We start from the raw sequence: 21705 nt of genomic DNA, 5'->3' as shown, positions 1-21705 counted from the left end.
ACAAGCTTTTCCAATCCCTTCAGAATCCACCTACTTCCTGGGACAGATGTTGTTGTCACGGTCAGGTCGTCCATGAAGGCTCTGATAGGAGGTTGTCGCACACCAGACTTGGTCAACGGGCCTCTGCATTCCACCTCAGCTGACTTCACCAGCATGTTCATGGCAAGGGCGAACAGGATCACTGAAATGGTGCAGCCAGTGATGATTCCCTTCTCAAGCATGTGCCATTCTGATGTTATGGACCCTGAGGTGACTCTCAAACTCAAACTGTTGTAGTAGTCCAGTATGAGATCCCTGATCTTACCTGGGACATGGTGCCGATCCAAAGCCACTCCAACCAGTTTGTGGGGTATGGAGCCATAGGCATTCGTGAGGTCCAACCACAGCACAACAAGGTCTCCTCTGTTCTCCCGGGCTTCCCTGATTAGCTGCGTGACCACGCCTGTGTGCTCCAGGCACCCTGGCACCTTCGGGATCCCTCCTTTCTGGACTGATGTGTCAATGTAGAAATTCTTCAGGAGGTAGTCTGTCAGATGCCTGGCCACAACGCTGAAGAATATCTTTCCTTCAACACTGAGCAGCAAGATGGTTCTGAACTGGTCGATGTCCTTCGAGTTCTCTTCCTTTGGAATCCATACACCTTCTGCACATCTCCACTGTTGAGCGACTTTGCCCCTCCTCCAGATCACCTTCAAGATTCTCCAGAGCCGATGTAGTAGCTTCGGGCAGCGTTTGTAGACCTTGTAGGGCACACCACTCGGTCCAGGGGCTGAGCTTGCTCTTGCCCTCTTGACAACCTCCTGTGCCTCCTTTCAACTGGGCTCCTTCTTGTCGAACTCCGTGGTTGGTACTGGTGGAACTATCAAGGCCTTGCAGTGCTCCAGCTCTTGCTCTCTGGCCGTGTCGCTATAAGTGCTACGGAGATGGTTGTCGATCTCATCTTTGGAGCAGGTAAGGTGGCCACTTCGCTTCGGCCCTAGCAGCTGTTTGGTGAATCCAAATGGATTTGGTAAAAAGGCAGCCCGCTTCCTGGCCCTCTCTTTCCTGCGCCTTCTATGCCACTCAGCTCTCCGCAAGGTTATGAGCTTCTTCCTGATGATGTTGCGTAGCTCTAACAGGGCTCCTCTCTCTTCCTCACTCGCCTCCTTAAACTGTCGTCTCACGGTCCTCAACTCCTGCCTTATCTGGTGGATCTTTGCCGCTCTCTTGCTCATATTGTATGGGGCCTTGTCACAAAGACGGCCAGAGTGGGTGGCGTCAGACCAGAAAAGGAACACAGAGACGGTGATGTGATGAGCTGAGTGCAATGGCTGCACTCAGCGTTTATTAACAAATAAAAGGTTTGAACAATGGAATACAAAACAGGACACGGCACTTGACGCCAAAAGAAACATATAAACAAAATGGACTAAACAGTGAACAGACAAACGGACAAACACGGTGAGCAGATAACACTAATTACTTTACTTTACTTTTCTCCTTCTCTCTCTCCCGTTCTCCACTCACCGAACACCAACCCCGACTGAGTGAAACTGTGCATCTATATATACTGTTGTGCTGGGATTCAATTACTAATTAATTACTCACTTGAATCCCAGCACGTGAATTCATTACGTGCAACCCCGTGCCACACATTATACACATTTTATCTGCACGTGAAGTGATGTGCCATCCTCGTGCCTAAATATAATTATACACTTTACACACACGTGAAACACAGACCCGTTTATATCCCGTGTACCAATCTATACACCAACATTAACACACACACGCACGCAACATACAACACAGATCACACAAATGCACACAGGGGCGGGGCACTTTGCCACATATACCCCCCCTTGTGCGCAGCACACATGGCCTCAACGGCCACCTCCCCCCTTAAAAACCCAGCAGTCCAGAACAAAGTCTCGGGCTGGGAAGGGAGGCTTCAGTGGGCCCTTGGCTGGCAATGCTGTCAGCACCCCTGCCGGTAGTGGCACGGCTGACCGCCTGTTGGTCCCATCCTGCAGCGAAAAAGCTGCGGGGGCAGGTGGTCCCCCGACCTCCCCCTTCTTCGTAGCCGGCAGCTCCCTCCTGTGGGGCTCCGGCCACAAGAACTCCTGCAGCGAAACTGCTGCTGGGGAAAGTGGTCTCCAGACCTCCTCCCCCTTCTTCGTGGCCGGCAGCTCCCCTTTCTGGGGCTCCGGCCACCGTACTCCCTGCGGAGGTACGGGCAGCAGAGGCAGCTCCTGCTCCTCTGCTCCGGGCGGTGGCGGAGGCAGAGGCAGCTCCAGCTCCTCTGCTCCTGGCGGTGGTGGAGGCAGAGGCAGCTTCAGCTCCTCTGCTCCTGGCGGTGGTGGAGGCAGAGGCAGCTCCTGCTCCTCTGCTCCTGGAGGTGGTGGAGGCAGAGGCAGCTCCTGCTCCTCTGCTCCTGGAGGTGGTGGAGGCAGAGGCAGCTCCTGCTCCTCTGCTCCTGGAAGTGGTGGAGGCAGAGGCAGCTCCTGCTCCTCTGCTCCTGGCGGTGGTGGAGGCAGAGGCAGCTCCTGCTCCTCTGCTCCTAGTGGAGGAAGCGGTGGAGGTGGCGGAGGCAGAGGCAGCTCCTGCTCCTCTGCTCCTGGTGGTGGTGGAGGCAGAGGCAGCTCTTGCTCCTCTGCTCCTAGTGGAGGAAGCGGTGGAGGTGGCGGAGGCAGAGGCAGCTCCTCTGCTCCTGGCGGCGCTGGCTCCCTCCGCTGTGGCGGCTGGGCTGGTGCGCGCCGTGCTGCCTTCAGCAGCATGAATAGAGGCTGCTGGGGGACACCAGCCTCCTGCCCCTCTCCCCCCCAAAAATTTCCAGGGGGTTGGGCCTGTAACTCCTCCCCTTCCGGCTCTTGGGACTGAACCAGCAGGCATTTTCCCTCTGCTGGTGGCTTGGGTCCCAGAGCTGTGGAAGCCCCGACTTGCCTCCCTTTGGGCTGTGGACGCACCGACTCCTCCCTTTTGGGCTGTGGACGCACCGACTCCTCCCTTTTGGGCTGTGGACGCACCGTCTCCTCCCTTTTGGGCTGTGGACGCACCGACTCCCCCCTCTTGGGCTGTGGACGTTCGGGCTCCCCCCACTCAGGCGTAGGACGTTCGGGCTCCTCCCACTCAGGCGTAGGACGTTCGGGCTCCTCCCACTCAGGCGTAGGACGTTCGAGCTCCTCCCACTCAGGCGTAGGACGTTCAGGCTCCTCCCACTCAGGCGTAGGACGTTCAGGCTCCTTCCGCTTGGGCACTGGCGAGCTGGCATAGGGGCATCCTGACCAGTCATGTCCCCCTTCCTCACATCGCCCGCACCAGCTCGGTGGCACCTCGGAGCAGTCCCTCCAGCGGTGATCCACCTCTCCGCACCAGGTGCACCAGGGGAACAGGTTCTCTGGCTCCTCTGGCCGCTGTTGCAGTTGTGGTTGGGGCGGTGGGAGCAGCAGTCTACCCTCCCCTGCTGGTCGTGGAGACTGAGGCGACCCCTGCTCCTCCCTCTCCTGATGGACAGGGCAGTGGGCCACGAAGTGCTCACCTCTGCAGATGGGGCATCGTTGGGGTAGCTGTCCGAGGGGGTACCAGGGGCAGTTGGTGCTGGAATGCCCAGGCTCAGCACAGCAGTAACACCCGGGCTGCTGTTCCTCCAGCTGGTGTTGTGGTTGCTGTTGCTGCTGCAGCTTTCCTTTCCCCCTTCTCTTCTTACTCCTCCTCCCCACCTTCCTCTCCTGGGCCGGTTCCTCCTCCTCCTCACCTTGGAAGGGGCAGATCGCCACCGTGTGTCCGTAGACTCCACAGGCCATGCACCAGCCTTGGTCCTCGAGGCCCCCGAGGAGGTCCTCCAGGTCCCGGCAGCCGTCTCTCCAGCCTTCCATTTTCACTTTTTTTTTTTTTTTTTGAAACCAGTCCTGTGGTTTTTTTTTTTTTTTTTTTTTTTTTTTTTTTTTTTTTTTTTTTTTTTTTTTTTTTTTTTTTTTTTTTTAACACAAAACCCCCTCTCCTGGTCTGACGCTTGGAGGCGCTGTTATCCCACTTCTGACACCACGTGTCACAAAGACGGCCAGAGTGGGTGGCGTCAGACCAGAAAAGGAACACAGAGACGGTGATGTGATGAGCTGAGTGCAATGGCTGCACTCAGCGTTTATTAACAAATAAAAGGTTTGAACAATGGAATACAAAACAGGACACGGCACTTGACGCCAAAAGAAACATATAAACAAAATGGACTAAACAGTGAACAGACAAACGGACAAACACGGTGAGCAGATAACACTAATTACTTTACTTTACTTTTCTCCTTCTCTCTCTCCCGTTCTCCACTCACCGAACACCAACCCCGACTGAGTGAAACTGTGCATCTATATATACTGTTGTGCTGGGATTCAATTACTAATTAATTACTCACTTGAATCCCAGCACGTGAATTCATTACGTGCAACCCCGTGCCACACATTATACACATTTTATCTGCACGTGAAGTGATGTGCCATCCTCGTGCCTAAATATAATTATACACTTTACACACACGTGAAACACAGACCCGTTTATATCCCGTGTACCAATCTATACACCAACATTAACACACACACGCACGCAACATACAACACAGATCACACAAATGCACACAGGGGCGGGGCACTTTGCCACAGGCCTTCACTGTTTTCTTCTCCTCTGTGCCAAACCTCTCTGCAGCCAGGCTAACAATGATTGTCGTCATTGTCTGGAGACGTCTGTCTGCTTCACCTTTGGCTGTTACTTCAAGGACTGTGTCAGCATCTTCATCGAACTGGAACCACTCTTTCTCCTTGTTGGCTAGAGGCCACTTGACCCACCGCTGTTCCGATGCTCTGCGTGAGGTTGGAGCTTGCTTCACTTGGAGGTTCCGGGCACTGTGGGGTGACTCCGGGCCTGGCTCCTCCTGCGTCTCACCAGGAATGATTCCTGTGCGCTGTGTCGCATGCACCACCTGCACGCATTTCATCCTGGCCTGGTGGATCTTCAGGCCACGCGGGTTCTTGCAGACCTTACCACAAACACATTCCGTACTCGTAGTCGTTATTCCATTGCAAAGTGTCAGTATCCTTTGGCAACCCTGCTTGCATCAGCCAGTGCCTAAAATTCGATGAGGTTTATAAGGTCCTGTACAATGTGTGTGTGTGTGTGTCTATATGTGAAGGACTTTTTGATTCTGTTTCTTCAGCTTTATTCTTTTAGTTATTAATCTGCTGGGATTTTATTTGAACAGTCTTGTGAATGTTAGACATGAGCTTGTGTTGGGCTGCCACCCTGCCCTGACGTGCAATACTGGCTCTGACATGTACAGAGCCAGGCAGCACAATCTAAGCAGACGCAGCAAGTCACAACTTGAGACGTGTTGAAGAGCTTTGCCAAGAAGATGCATGTCAGCAGCATGCTGTCTGAATTTGCCAGTGTTTGTGTTTTTAAAATTAAATGTTGCTGATTTGCGAATGTAGTGCTCTTTCAGGGAGAGGGACCATGGCACTATCTTTGCAAGTGCACTTCAATCCTTATTTGAAATCCCTGGCAATTCAACCTGGACCTGTCAAGCAGAGCCTGCCAGTAGTAGAGTTGTGTGGACCTTCATTTCATCTGTAACTTTCTGCTGGGCCAAACATATGATCTTATGCCATACCCCTTAGATCACCAGGAACCCATTCAGTTTCTCAACCTCTCAACCCTGGGATTAGTCCAATTGGTCTTTGCTGGCCACAAAGTCCTTTTCTATTTTAATATAACTCAATATGATTGTGGGACAGACATTGCAGTTTTAAGGCTTGGCTGGGATTCTCAAAGGCTGGAACTGCTCTACCATCAAGGGGCTAGCCAAACTACATTTTCAGAAGTAATCTCGTCTTCTGTATAGATTTCATAGAGATTTATAATGCTTTAGCCTTCCATATGATGGACACCCACAGTAACCTGAGAATATCCTTCAGATAGAAATCGTATTACCCTCTGATGGGATTGTATATGCATGGAGAGCGGAATACAGTTTTTTTTACCTCACATGTTGTTCTGTAGAATATAGGAAGGAACTTTATTTCACTTTGCATGTCACATTTTTACATAAGGTGGATAAAGATCACGGTGACATACCTTTTCATGATACTGAGACTTAATTTCTATAAAAGGCCTTACTAGAGGTTTCTAGATGCGAGACGACCACTCCTCTTCTTCCCTCATTGGACTATCACCGTTGCTTAAAAGCTGGCACTTAGCTCCTTCCGTCCGTGGTGACATTTCAGACACTCCTCCCCCTCCCTCTTTAGCAGCACCATCTCCTATCCAAGGCCTTGGTTGACATAATGACTATCATTCCCTAAATACATATGCTAACACGTTTTCATTCTGCCACCTTGCTTATTGAATGTACTGCTGTGGCAGGGGATGTATGTGAGGTGTAGAACAAATGAACCCACCACAGTCTTGTAAGGTCTCAGGGTTGTTTTATTTTGGATTCTTTTGTAAAAGTACCAAATAACAAAAACTGTGTGCAATTATTTTTTTGTTAGTAATGCACTGCATAAATAACAACAATTTCTTCTTCCAATTTGCCGTGTTTTCCATTCCAGAAAGGTTGTATTAACTGTAACAAGCCTCCTTGCTTCTTGAAACTTGAAAAAGGCTTGTAGAATCCAAACCGTTCTCTTTAATGTATGCCATCTCCAAGCTGTGATATTGGCATTATAGCAAAAACAAACTGCCATGCTGTAAATACACAATTAGAGATATCGGTATCAAAAAGTCAACCAACATGGACAGAGTCCTCCATGTATCCCCATATTCTGGACACGCAACAATTAATGGATTATTGATCAGCATGACTTTTAGTTTTTCGAGCCTCAAACATTGATTAATCACCCTGGTGCCCTGCCTGTAGCCAGCTACCCAGTAACACATGCTTTACTTGCACAGTGCTAGACTAAGGGCCTCATTCACTAAACAGTGGTAATGTGTTTTGCACGCAGTAAGCCCCTTTATTGCGTACTTTCTACACCTGCTGTATTCACTAACCAGTGACAGGCAACCAAGAGCGTAGAAAAAGTACCGCGTTCGAGTCATTTAAATATAATGAATAATGTTAATGTGTGGAAATGTATGCATATCATGTCACAAAATACTGCAAGGGAGGTATTTGATATGCAAACCATATTCACTTAAGGGTGCTAACTTTACTAAGTGCCTCAGCGTGTGTTAAAAGTAACACTTATTGTCACAGAACCAGCAGAAGAGCTGCACAGGAGAGATCATATAATCGTGCAGAGCAAATCCTCCGGTACTTTTTTCTATAGGCAGAACCTTGACTTAAGAATTAACTTTAAATAATTAAAGAATCTTTACCGATGTGTTATGAAAATGGTTAAATGGCACACAACCAGTGCGGCAAATGAAACCCAATAATGCCCCGCTCCCTTTGAATACGCAAGGAACTTCAATGCCTTTGCTTAGCAACGGGCTTAACAGCCACGAGTCTGTTCCCAGGGGAGACCAGATTTCGCTTGACACCGCACCGGCATGATCACCCCGCCCCCCCCCATTGTTCCCGTACTTCCAGATTCAGCACTACACCACTGCTCATGTGAAGTATAATTATGTACTGTTTTTGCCGCGCCCTTCAATTTGCTGCCCTAGACGTCCGCCTGTTCTGCCTATATCGTTACGCCGGCCCTGCGTTGCATGCAGATGGTGGGATTCTGTTTTGCTCAGCTTGTAATGTGTCTTTGGATGATCTAAGAAAAGGTACCATTGACAAGCATCTTGACAGCGCAGTACACAAAAACAAGAAAATCAAACTTGAAGTTCAGGCTAAACAATTACTGAATGAGCCGGTCACAATCACAGGATTGTTTAAAAAGAGCACGGAAAGTGAAGAAACATGTAACGTCAACACGTTTGAGTTAGTGAAAGCCTTTGTGCAGGGAGCATACCGATACAACAGCTGGTCAATGAAATATTATGAATTTTTTAAAATGAAAAATATCCCGAATTGTGGAGCCGTACCTAACAGTGACACAATCAGACGAAAGTATCTGTATGCAGCACACAAAGAATATTTAAATGTAAAAATGAACGATTCTGAGTCTGTTTGCATTGTATGCGACAAGGACACTGATGAGTTTAACATTTTGGGATTAAAAGATGCAAAATAGTCTATGGGAATTACACAGTCATTGTAATTAATGTGTCAGCATTCGTTTTAAAAGTTTACAAAACTTAAAAATGCTGCTGAATATGTCATTCAAGATTGTTTTTAAAAAATCGTTTTGTCTGCATGTTACTTTTTTTTGGAGCCAACAGAGTCCATTTTAAATGACTGTTGTTTCCAGCAAAAGTTTGTTTCATTTTTAAAGATGGTTTCAATAGCGACTTGAGTTCCAATGTTACAATGTACTCGTACATCCTCAGACAGCCTGGGATATATGAAGATTACGAGGCAGGTGTATATGCAACACTTTCAGCTATGTTTATATATTTATATAGTCACCAGTTACTTGTGATATTTAAGTAGGCTATGCTTAAAATAGCTTTAAAATATACAAAAGAAACTATAAATGTCCAATAAATGAATGTACACAGAGTGCGAGTTGAGGTGCAGTCATAAATACAAGCAATCAAATGGCACCTAATGTTTAAAAAGTGACGTTTCACTAAACACCCTTTGAAATGTAAATAGTGAACTTTTAATTGACTGAGTGCTGTGCTGACTTTTGATTAAAATTACAAAATAAATCAGAGGGAGATCAAGTTGAACAAACAGATATTTATTTGATTTGCAGTTAAACATAAATGTTCCATTAACAATTACTTTCTCTGCTTTGAGTGTCTCACGGGACGCTGTGATTTGGGACAAGACCCTCACCCTTCTCCTACGGAGTGCATTTATTTTGTTCTTAACGTTTCATTGTAGTTAATGTTCTCTGATTCAGCAACAAAAAGCCTTTCATAATTCCCCACCACTTCTTCTGCTAATACATTTAGCTCCTGGTCTGTAAACTTTAGATTCCTCACTCTGTCCTCCTTGGTCGCTGCCATTGTGACAAACTCAGAACCGTACTTACCTTTTCTTTCGAGCACCCTTATATATATATATATATATATATATATATATATATATATATATATATATATATACTATAATACAGTGTGTGTAAACCTCATGCATAATTCTGCGTGTTGAATTCTGCATGCTGAATTCTGTGCGTTGTGACAACTTGCAAATGAATCATTTAGCGTGCTTTATTTATGCATATAATTAGCTTAGTGAATAGAGCTACCGCTGGTTCATTTTTGCGCACGGTGTGGTTTCCCCTTGCCACGCGGTAATTCTGGTCATTTACCAACGTTTAGTGAATGAGGCCCTAAAGCTCTTGCGGTTGTATCAATAAGAAATGTAAGAATCTAAAGAAAACAATTGACATCTTGCTTTTTAATAATATAATTTATAGTTTTAATAGTTTTCTCAGTGCCTACATTTCACTATGCACATATTCACTTGTATGGCTTTTGTGAATATTATTTTTTTGCTTCTTGATTTTGAAAAACGGTTCCCAATGCTATGACTATTGTAGACTTACCTGTCTTGATTTTGACGAGGGGATTGGTTGCTGATTGCACCTGTACTATATTTTGATACTCCCATTAACTTGTACTGAAGAATGTAAAGTCATTGGTGCCTCCACCAGTTACAATGGGTATTGGCCATATTAAGGTATTTTCCATACGATATTGTCACAGACACTGGACGCCAGGACAGCTCGCAGACCTGTCAGCTCTCCCTTATTTACAGGACTCTCCTTTTTTTGGACACTTCTCCCAGACCACAACCGCTCTGCCACAGGCACATACATAGTGAAAAATAAGTGTTTCTATTACAATTTCAGCATCAACATGGCTTTAGAAATTCAGATTCATTGATAATATGTCTTTATATACAGCAATAGTTGATCCGCCACATGGTGCAGTGTAATGAATAACATTGCAATACCACGTTGTTGTGTATTTTGGCTTTTTACATTTTTTTATGATGGATTTATTGAATTTAGACAGGAGGGGGGGGGGGGGGCGGTGTTGTTATAAAGTAGGTGCAATAGCTCTTCCTTTGATGATGAGGCCAGTGTGTAGTGCCAAACTCAGCCTTCAGGTTTGTGGTGTAATGAAAGCATCTCATGGTTGTTTTTCTGTTTTGATATTTTTCCTTTTTATAAGCAATTAGAAGGAGCACCATATCACAGTCTATCATTCTACCCAATAATGAAGTGGAATAGTATGCCTTTGTCTTATGTAGGTATTCATTTAGGCTCCCTTATTTTGGCTTCTCTGCTGTATTTATAACCCCCTCCTACTACTGTTACTGACAGACACAATTTTAACCCAATCACTGCCCACCATCCCCTATGCTTGGCCCCACGTGCTCAGCCTAGTGGCAATAACACAACCCAATACCAGAAATAAACAATAACTTAGCAGGGGAAGCCTCACATTTATTAATGTGCCAGTGCGCTCACAGGATTGTTGATGTATTCCTACACCAACCAAGCCTGACAACTGTTTCCCCTGTCGAGATCTAGCTACAGCCACACTGCTCATACACACGACTGCAGTCACTACAGGAGATACCCTCCCCCACAAACGTTACATATTATTATTTCTCTAAAATGTACTGCTGACGTTGTGTGTCACTGTCCCAGGGGTGGCTGTGCCCTCCAAAGACCATAAACACAGGCTTTAGAATAATAACTTCTTTGTTGTTAAGACCTTCATGGTGACACCACAGGAAACTATCACCATTATCATAGATTGGGTGTAATTCTGGCAGGTCAAGGTGACCCTTCAGCAATGTGTGTATCTAGTCACTTAAATAACTTTTAAGATGTGTTTGTCTTATGGAAACAACGTGTAATAGCACCAGAGCTAGTGAAGTGTTTATTTTTCAAATGAAGTAAATCTAGACTGGACAGGTTATAGGTATTCTACAGATTGCACAGAAAAGTGGTATGCTTTACTTTACTTTTCTGATTCATGACCAAAATGTCACTTCTCTAGTTATTAAAAAACACATTTCCAAGATACATTGAGTCATTTAGTGATATCTGGATGCATCTGAAGGTGATTAACAATTGACTGTTTGACAAGGAAACAGCTTTTGCGATATCTTCACATGAATACATTTTTTGGATATCAATTCTTATTTTAAAAGTCCATCACCATCAGTACCCGATCTTCCAGCAGGTTCCTCTTTATTTGACCATTTTGAGAGTATTGCCAGTGAGCAGTAAAAAGAAAACACCAACTGATGCCTTCTTGCAGATTGGTATTTTCCTGTCTCCCACTGATACCACTATACATGTTGTATTTAATTGGCATCTTTGCCTATTGAATTGAATGGAAAGGTGAGGGCTGGATGCAAACTGCTAACCTCACGGTTCAAAGAAGACATTGCTGGTAGCGTCACGTGGGACATATGGCCAGCGTAATACAATGTACAAAAAAACTATCAAATAAAAGGTGCCATGACATCGGCTCACGCTACTCCGCTAACAAATGAAGGTCCCGTTTCCACGTCTGTCTGCTATACTTGGTGGGATCTTCATTTTCTGAACCCAGTCATTTAGCAGCGTAGACGGACTGATGGTGCAGCAGTAGCCCGCTGACCCCTATGGTTTACAGCAGCCCCGATCTGTATAATCGGGAGCCTTTTATTCCTGGCGCTCTGCTGCACCACACCCACCTGCTGATTAGGAGCTTGCAGCTGGTAAACACACACCTGCAACTAAACACAGCAGGCAGGCTGCTACACACAGAGCATCAGGTTCCCCATGAAAACCAATCTCACTATTATTTCTACAATCACAACTCTCGTATAATTATTATTATTTATTTCTTAGCAGACGCCCTTAGCCAGGGCGACTTACAATTGTTACAAGATTTTTACAAGTATTTACAATAAACAATCACAGAAGCCCCCTCCTTATGTGCATGGCCCCAGCCCTGCTACAGTGCCTAAGAACTGCTGTTTGGGACCGCATACCTACTTCACAACTTGATTATAGCGAGTTTGCTACAGTATTTCAGAGCAAAGCTCTGAAAAGTGAAGCAGCGCAAAAGTAGCTCACGAGCAAAACAACTTAAAATTGACCAGTAAGAGATTACTTATTATAATACCACATCGAATTACTCCTGTTAAATAAGTCTTGCTCTGTAAAAACTTGTGTGATTCTGTCATTGCCCATGCTCAAGGTGTGTAGTATTATGGATATTTCTCTCCACATATCATTGTGAAATAATGCAGGTTATCCAGCAGAATTATTTGGAATACGAGTGTAGTGATGGCTTTCTGCATGAGGTATTAATTATGTTATTAATTATAAGTTTTACATTTTGTGTATATATATCTTTTATAGTTAAGTTGTTTTAATATGCTTTTATATTAAGTTTCTATACAGTATTGTGTAAGTTTCGAGTTCTTTAATTTCCCATCGGCAAAACCAGCTACGTGCAGTTTTGCATAGCCTAACACGACTCAACGTCACAGACAGATGTCTGAGCTAAATGTCAAAAGGCAGGAGATTAGCAGAGATAGTGTGAGATGGGGGAGGGGAACTGAAAGACAAGATGGATGCGCCCTGCTAGGTACAATGTACTATGCAACCCCCCCCCCCCTTTTCCCCCGCAGCGAGAATGTGCAATAAGAATGGAAACCCCAATCATTGGACAGAAGTAAGACAAATGGGAGTGGAGTCAACAATTGCTTACAAAGGTATAAATATCAAACATTGTAAAGTTTTGTCAGTCTTTTCATCTCTTTCGAATTGACTCCATGGATATCCGTGCTTTCTAATACAAACATATGTACTGAACTGTACTGAGGCCTTGTCCAAAGTCAGTTTAAATCTCATGCTTATATGATTGTATTGGAGGTATACCTTTCTTGTATATAAAGTGTTTTTTAATCAAAAACCATTTGTCAGCTTGTTTTTTTCACTACACCAGTATGTCTTGCATGTGAACATACTGAGTGAGAATTAATAAAATTGAAATAATCAACGAATACAATAATACAAATTGAATAATATAATATATAAACTCGTTACGTCTGGGAAAGTTTGAAACTAATTTGAAACTGCACAGTTATTGTAGTGCAGGAATAATAACTCCTCTTAAAACAGCAGACTAGTAAATACAGTGTATACACATGCCCATTTTATTTATTTTCAGTATAATAAAATGAAAGTAGACAATCATTATAATTTTTGTAAAGCTACTGGGTGCTATAAAGAGTCAATGGCCCAGTTTATATCTAGTGTTAAATTCACGTGACGTGAAAATGCACATGTACGTTTTGGGGAAAAACATTTTTTAGGTGTCCTCGTGAGAACGTCTGATTCTCTTGGGTACATGTTTCTAAGCATGGAAACCGTACTTTCATGGACGTGTCTGTAAAACAGCACGACAATGTTTGTTTGGCCCCCGATATGGCTCATTTAAATATCAGCCTCGGCCTTTCACCTCATTTGCATGGTGAGAAAGGGGGGTGTTCCTGGGGAAATGAAAGGCTTTGCAAGGGAACACTGGCCGGGGCAGGGGCATCTTGATTTGCCCAACCTAGATGTCTTGAGTGAAAAAAACACAAGGAAATCGCTTTAATGATAAATAGAATGGCATCATCAACTCCTCATTTAGCTAAAAAGGGATTTCAGCCCAATTTAAAGGATAAGACCAGATCCTACAGGTGGCACCATTTATCTTTAGCTACAGAAGGATTTTAATATGCATACATTAGAATGAATTCTACTATCCTACTATGAGTGAAATGTTTGGGTGCTTTCTTTGTAATTATTTCTACAAGGCGTTATGCTAACATCTTGATTAACTGGAATGTGTTAATAAATGTATGCACTGGATTTAACAATGCTATATTGACCTCACTGTGACTGAAGCATAACAAATGGGTAGTGCGCTTGTTAATACGCTTCTTACTTTAAAAAAGAAAATAGGCACAAGGACATTTGACGCAAAGTCAAGGGCTCATAGAGTAGCACTTTTAAACAGTAGTATTAATGTGGTTCAAATGTTAATGAAAGCAGTACCAGCAGTAGCTGGAAATTAGGACACACGTTTAGCGGGTCTGGGCACAGCGTCTCGTGTTGAAAGGCAGCCGCTGACACACCTGAGCCAGGAAGCAAGGGCCCATGAGATGGCTTTCGGAAACAACTCTTTGTTATTAGAAAATAATCATCTATTTGACCACTGTGTGTAGAACCAGGGTCTTGGTTTTAAGAATCAAAGAATAGGCAATAGTTTTGGGGATTCTTTATCCTGATAAAGTATAATAGCTGAGCTGCTTGTTTGACAAACCTATGTTTTTTGTTTTGCATTTCAAAATACATTTTTCATACATTGCACTTGTGTACTTGCTCACATGTTACATTACCATTGTTGGGATCACCTTGTGCATGTGCATTAAAGGAACCCCTCACTAGGGCTACCAGTGCTGGTACCCTAGTGGTGGCCACCTGCAACTGCAATCTGTGTTGCATAAATCAAAAAATAAATAGTGATCTGGGCAGCTGCAAAATGAAAGGGTTACTGCAGACAAATATATGGAAGCTGCTTTGATAAAGAGTTGATAAAAAACCAAACCGTTCATAACTGACTTGCAATCCTAGTCCGTTTGTATGTCACTCTAAAGAACCGCTTATCCAATTGACATGAAACTTGGTATTAATATTATTTAGTGCAGTTACTGAGATATAGGGGGTGTCGTCTGTCTGTTCATCCATACGTATGTATGTCACACTTACACACTTACAGATATCTGGAGAGACGACTGACCTACTGACCTAGATAGTATTGAAAGACAAGAAAAAACACCAATCCTTAAAAAAACAGCTGGGTGAATGCCAAACCAAACCGTACTGTATTTAATTAATTAAAAAAGGTCTTAAAAAGAGGCTTTAAGTTAAAGTTTGGTGAATAGGTCCAAAACTATACTTCATCATTACATTTTGGACACAGTAAAAGCTTCAGGCCAGGAGGAGTCACACTTCTAACAGATAGCTTAGCATGCTGGTTTGTATTGAGTCCATTCATGTCATTAGGCAGCCGCTATACAAACAAACAAACCCTGGCATTCATTATTCATAAAATATTTCCTGCATTTGGAATCAGTTAAGCGAAGACTCTGCTCCTTTCAAACTGCTGCGTATTTACTATTTGTTATGATAAAATCCTCGTCCACTAGGCAGCATGAAAATATATTCATATAAAAAAATAACCAGGAAGCTGCACATTTTTTATTACAGATTTCATGTTGCCCTTTCTGGAGCCCCAGTTACGAATGGGAGGATGGAAATTGAAAATTAATTATGCTGTTCAAGATAATATAGACAAGAACTTTTGACCAGCACACTATCAGCCTATGAAACAGTTCCACGGTATCTCTTTTGAACCTGGTAATGCAACTCTACAGGTACTGGGTATAGCAGTATTGCACAGTTCTATGCACTATAAATTTGTGTGATCCGCATTGAGGTTCATATAAATTATGAGAGAGAATAGTCCAGTTACAATGAGTAACAGGGTTGGCAGGCAGCAGACTTGCCTGTTTGATACTCCTGGTGTTTTTTTGTTTGTTTGTTTTAAAAATGGGTTTGCAATACTATGCATAAACCAAACACATTACAGTGTGTTGACTAAAGTCAAACATAGTGTCCAAAAAATGCTTTAATGCTAATGTGTTTGTATCAATTAATTGGTTTTACACCAGTGCTAGCAGGGCATATACAGAGTTTTTAGAAAATATTTGTTGAACAATAGCATTTTAGATTGGATATGATTGAAAATGACAATAAACACATAACAAGTTACCTTTTCCTGATGATTTATTTAAAGTTTCAAACCTTGTGCAGGTGTGATAAACTGTTGCTAGGCAATAAGCATGTCTGCTTATTATTATTATTATTATTATTATTATTATTATTATTATTATTATTATTATTATTATTTATCCAGGGCGACTTACAGTCGTAAACAAAAATTATGGGATACTTGCTCTGGGAGCACATCAATTGTTGACAGTGAAATCACCATTAAAATGTAATTCAATTAAAAATATTGTCTTCTATTACTGAGGCATCAGAATTGCACATTTTTTTTCAAAACATTTGCGGTCTGTATTTGCACTCCCAATCTATGATATGAGGGCCGCATTCTAACCTATGGACCTCTTATTTGAATCACTCATTATGTACTATGTTGGTGTAACCCTCATACAATAAAACTATGGCAGTGTTTACATGCAAGTTTTAATCGCGCTACTATAGTGCATTCATGACGTGTCACACGCAAATGACACTTGATTGTGCTCGTTCCAAAAGTGCACGGCAAAAAAAGCATGTGACGGTAAAGTGTGCGCTAATTGGCCTAATTAGTCCCATAGCAACAAACTCCGCAGTCGTGCAAAATACTTAACGATAGACATTCATGAAATAACACGATACCTCCTCTTCCCCTATGTAAAAGAACGCTCTTCTCTGGGATACGGTCTTTCTGTCCTCCTCTGTAGCGTAAATAAGATTTTCCTTATCCCAGTCTTACTAATACAAATCAGTTAAATATCCATCCATCCATTATTATCAATCCGCTTCTCCTGATGAGGGTCGTGGCTAAACTATATATAAATTGCATATATAGATGTTGATTTATACCTTAATTTATTCATTTCAGTGTATTATGAATGATTGTGACAAGCAGGCTCTAGTGGTTACGTCAGACCAGAAAGGAGTAAGCAGACAGACGGTGGATGAAATGGTGAAGGCGCATGCTTGCGCCGGTTCTCTGCTGGATTCCTCCCTCTCCTTCACTCCTTCGACTTCTGTCTCTCTCCGTCCCCTCCTACCCACAAAGCTGGCCGTCAACTGGACCTCACCTTCTCCAGGGCCTGCTGCCCCTCCACCCTCTCTGTCACCCCCCTGGACCTCTCTGATCACTATTTCATCTCTTTTTCTCTGTCTCTCCCCCCTCTCCCTGCTCCTCCTACCCCCACTATCACCTCTCGCCGTAACCTCCGCTCTCTCTCCCCCTCTGTCCTTGCCTCCACTGCTCTCTCTCACCTCCCTCCTATCGACTCCTTTTCACAACTCTCCGTAGACTCTGCTGCCTCCACCCTCTTCTCCTCACTCACCTCCTCCCTCGACTCCCTCTGTCCCCTCACCTCCCGACCTGCTCACCCCTCCCCTCCCCATCCCTGGCTCTCCTCTGCGCTCCGCTCGGCAAGAATCACACTGCGATCTGCTGAAAAGAAATGGAAGAGAACCAAACTCCCTGCTGCCCTAAACATTTACCGCACTCTCCTCTCCTCCTTCTCCTCTACTCTCTCCTCTGCTAAATGTGCTTATTTCCAATCTGTAATCCAAGCCTCCACTAACAACCCACGTAAACTATTCTCTACCTTCTCCTCCCTCCTAAACCTTCCCCCCCTCCTCCTCCCTCCTCTATCTCCCCTGATGACTTTGCCTCCTTCTTCTCTTCTAAAATCTCAGATATCCGCAAACTCTTTAACACCTCTCCCTCCCCCGCACCCTCTCCTGCTCCAACCCCTACACCCACTACATCCCCTACTTACTCGCCCTCCTTCTCCACCTTCTTGCCCATCTCAGACTGACCTCTCCTCCCTGCTCCAGGGTCACAAACCCACCACGTGTGCCTTGGACCCCCTCCCCACTCACCTCTTTCAAGCTGCTGTTCCTGCTCTACTCCCCTTCATCTCCTCCCTCCTCAACACCTCTCTACTTTCTGGTATCTTTCCCTCTGCCTTCAAAAAAGCCTCTCACTCCCCTCCTCAAAAAACCTACCCTCGACCCCACCTCCCTCCAGAGCTACCGTACTGTCTCCCTCCTACCCTTCCTCTCCAAAACCCTCGAGCGGACTGTACACCGCCAGCTCTCTGCTTTCCTGTCCAACCACTCTCTGCTTGACCCTCTCCAATCTGGCTTCCGCTCTGCTCACTCCACTGAAACTGCCTTCCTGTCTGTCACCAACTCACTTAAGTGTGCCCGAGCTGCCTCTCTCTCCTCTGTCCTAATTCTCCTCGAGCTCTCTGCTGCCTTTGACACTGTTGATCACTCTATTCTACTATCATCTCTTGCTGACCTGGGGATCTCTGGCACTGCTCTGGCCTGGTTCTCCTCCTACCTCTCCAACCACACTTACCAGGTAACCTGGCGTGGAGCAACCTCCACACCTCACCCTCTCTTAACTGGAGTCCCCCAAGGGTCAGTCTTGGGTCCTCTCCTGTTCTCTCTCTACACCCGCTCCCTGGGCCCCCTCATCGCATCCTATGGTTTCTCATACCATTTCTATGCTGATGATGCTCAGATTTTCATCTCCTTCCCCACCTCTGACTCCACCATCTCCTCCCGTATCTCTACCTGTCTGTCTGCTATTTCCTCCTGGATGCACTCGCATCACCTCAAACTCAACCTCTCTAAATCTGACCTCCTTTTCTTTCCCTCCTCCTCCCCCTCCTCTGATCTCTCTATCTCTGTTCCTCTGGAATCTACCACACTCTCTCCCTCTTCCTCAGCTAAGAACCTTGGAGTCACCCTGGACCCCTGCCTCTCCTATTCCCAGCACATCTCCACTCTGGCACGCACTTGCCGATTCTTCCTGAGCAACATCCGAAGAATCCGACCCTTCCTCACCAACTATGCTACCCAGCTCCTGGTCCAGGCCCTGGTACTCTCCCGCCTAGACTACTGCAACTCCCTCCTGGCTGGCCTCCCTGCGTCCGCCACCCGTCCGCTCCAGCTCATCCAGAACTCTGCTGCCCGTCTGGTGTTCTCTCTGCCTCACTTCGCCCACGCTACTCCACTACTCTGCTCGCTCCACTGGCTCCCGATCACCACTCGCATCCAGTTCAAGACTCTTGTACTAGCCTACAGATGCCTTGACCAGACTGCACCCAGCTACCTCCACACCCTCATCTCTCCCTACACCCCCACTCGACCTCTCCGCTCCGCCTGCACTAGAAGACTAGCTCTACCTCCGCTACGCTCCCCTGCCTCCAGAGCCCGCTCCTTCTCCACCCTTGCTCCGCAGTGGTGGAATGACCTTCCTACAGATGTCAGGACTGCCCAGTCCCTGACCACATTCCGGCGCCTCCTTAAGACTCACCTCTTCAAACAGCACCTGTAGAACTCCTCTGTTTGTATCCTGGGCCACTATCACCCTTCATGTAAATGTGCTTTATTTTGCTCTTATCTGCCCCCTATTTTACTGCATTTATTCCTGTACTTCAGAATACTGTAATCTGCCAAGTGTTTAACCTGTAGTACTTTGTATTTAATCACATCCTGATGTAACTATCACTATTTAATCATATCCTGATGTAACTATCACTATTATCTGCTGTATTATTGAATTTTGGTTTGTCACACTTGTACTTTGCTTGAACAAAAGTTATTGTATTTCTTGCTCTTATTGTATTACTTGTATTGTAACACTTGAAATGTATTTGCTTACGATTGTAAGTCGCCCTGGATAAGGGCGTCTGCTAAGAAATAAATAATAATAATAATAATAATAATAATAATCATGAGCCGGTATTCAGACAACGACTCGTGCTGCTTCATACGGCCTTGGCTGGGCATTGCCTTCACAAGCACCGCTTGCAGTCTCAGGGTTGCGTAGCGGTCGTTCCTGCAGAGCGGACCCTCTCCTCCCAAGTATACGCCGCTCCCCTCTGGCATGGCATTGCAGTCGCCTCGAACCATCTCCCATGAATGCTTTTGAACTGACGGACACTCGATCAAGACCCGCCCCCCTGCTGATTGGGGTCCAGCACAGCCAATCACTTGCTGCCCTTCCCCTCAATCAAGCCTAGCAGGCAGCAAGTCTCAATCGAGCGCCCGTCTGTAAACAATAATTCAATTAAACAAATCAACTCCAAAATGACACACAATAAACCCATTTCCCCATACAAATTATACCAACACTAAATACACACGTGCAGGGCAATCGCCCTGACTACAGCATACAATAACATATCGCATATACACACCACCGTCCCAGTGTCAATTAAAAGTGCTTGATATCCCCAACCACAGCAGCTTGCATTTTCAAAACAACTTTAATTTAAAGAAGACCAGTTGTGAATTGTTTCACAGCTTCTGTTTTACATGTGAATCCTAATAATAATTTGTGAAAAAACAAATGGTTGGGGATATCAAGCCATTTTACGCATGTCAGGCTAAGTGTGTGCGCATATGCGATATGTTTTGTTTTTACATATTATTCTTAGGATTCACATGTAAAACAAAAGCTGTGAAGCAATTCACAACTGTTCTTCTTTAAATTAAAGTTGGTTTGAATGCTGTAGCTGCTGATCCAGGAGTATCGTCTGATGCACATGGAGTACAGAAGGATGTACCGTCTGATTGCACGCACCGCTGCCAGGCAGGATCGGCAATACAGCCACCTCTTGGAAAGGCTGGACCACGCTGATCAACAGCACAAAGAGGTGGTTGCTTTGCATGCCAAATTTCTGCGCATAATAACAAGAGAACTGCAGGTGCCTACCCCAGCTCCCGCTGAGGTGGGCACCCGTTCTGCTGTGCGCAGTCCTGCTGAATCAGCGGTCCGAGAACTTTGTACAGAACAATACCCACTCGCTTCTGCAGGGGCACAGGTGTATGGACATGTATTGGTGACTGCTCCATGTCCACCCGTACAAGTTCCACCAGTTGGTCAAACGTAGGTCGGATGGCCCGAAATGTTTCAATCCATTGTTCATCAGAGAAAGACTCGTGAAGCACAACCTCCTCCCACCAAACAGAGGGACGATGATGCGCCTGCATTCGTCTTTCCTGACGATGCACAAATAGAGGTCTGTACATAGGAACGAAGTGGATGAGGGTGTCTGCTGGAAAGAAAGCTCTAGATGCACGATTCCTTTCCTGCAAACCCATTGCATGGGACTGAAGGAGTTCTTCCCATACAAGACTTAATCTAGCCTGTGTTTGTCTGCGTCTTCTCCATCCATCCATTTTTGTCGCAACTACGTTGCAAGTAGGCCTATGATTTTATATACCCTTATAACTAACTAGCAAATACACACAAATTATGTATTTATTATATTAACAGCGTTTGTGTTTCCACATTTTCTGCATAATTAATTTTAATATTTCAACAAAGTACCTGTGTTTGAAACCAACACATCATGAGTTGTTTTTAATATATTTGTTTCACATTAATGCATATTTGTGATTATTGAACACATAAACCTTTTGTTTAGCACATTAACAGTTACGCAGTTGGCTAAGACTAATATATATGGGTGTGTGAAAGGACATCAGTAGCCTAAGAAGCATAAGAAAAGCAGTAATGGGAACTGGTGAGTGCTGTCGGTTTTTGTACACATGCTACTTCTACCATTTCTAGAACAACAAATTCTAAACAATAATAGTAATGAATATTATTATTTTCTTCTTCTTGGCAGCATGAACCGTTTTAACTGCAAGCCCTTTGCATTCTAGACAGATGGGGGGTAACCTTCTCTTCATCTCTGCCTAGCGCGTAAAGCCTCATGTAAACCCCTATGCATTAAATCAACCCTCCAATTATTCTATTATTAATGAGGTTGTTTGCATTTGGATGACTAAATTCTCTCTCTAAAATAAACTCTCATGTAAACGTGGAAGCAGAACT

At 44.6% G+C, this 21705-nt stretch overlaps 1 pseudogene; it reads right to left on the bottom strand.

The window, feature by feature from the left end:
* Positions 1-5011, bottom strand: part of LOC117425571 (uncharacterized) — a 6601-nt pseudogene extending 1590 nt beyond the window's left edge.
* Between the last annotated feature and the right edge of the window lie 16694 nt (positions 5012-21705).

Source organism: Acipenser ruthenus, chromosome 20 (assembly GCF_902713425.1).
Source record: "Acipenser ruthenus chromosome 20, fAciRut3.2 maternal haplotype, whole genome shotgun sequence".
Classification (NCBI taxonomy): domain Eukaryota; kingdom Metazoa; phylum Chordata; class Actinopteri; order Acipenseriformes; family Acipenseridae; genus Acipenser; species Acipenser ruthenus.
Note: the sequence above shows the minus strand (reverse complement) of the source record. Positions and strands in the feature narration are given on the sequence as shown.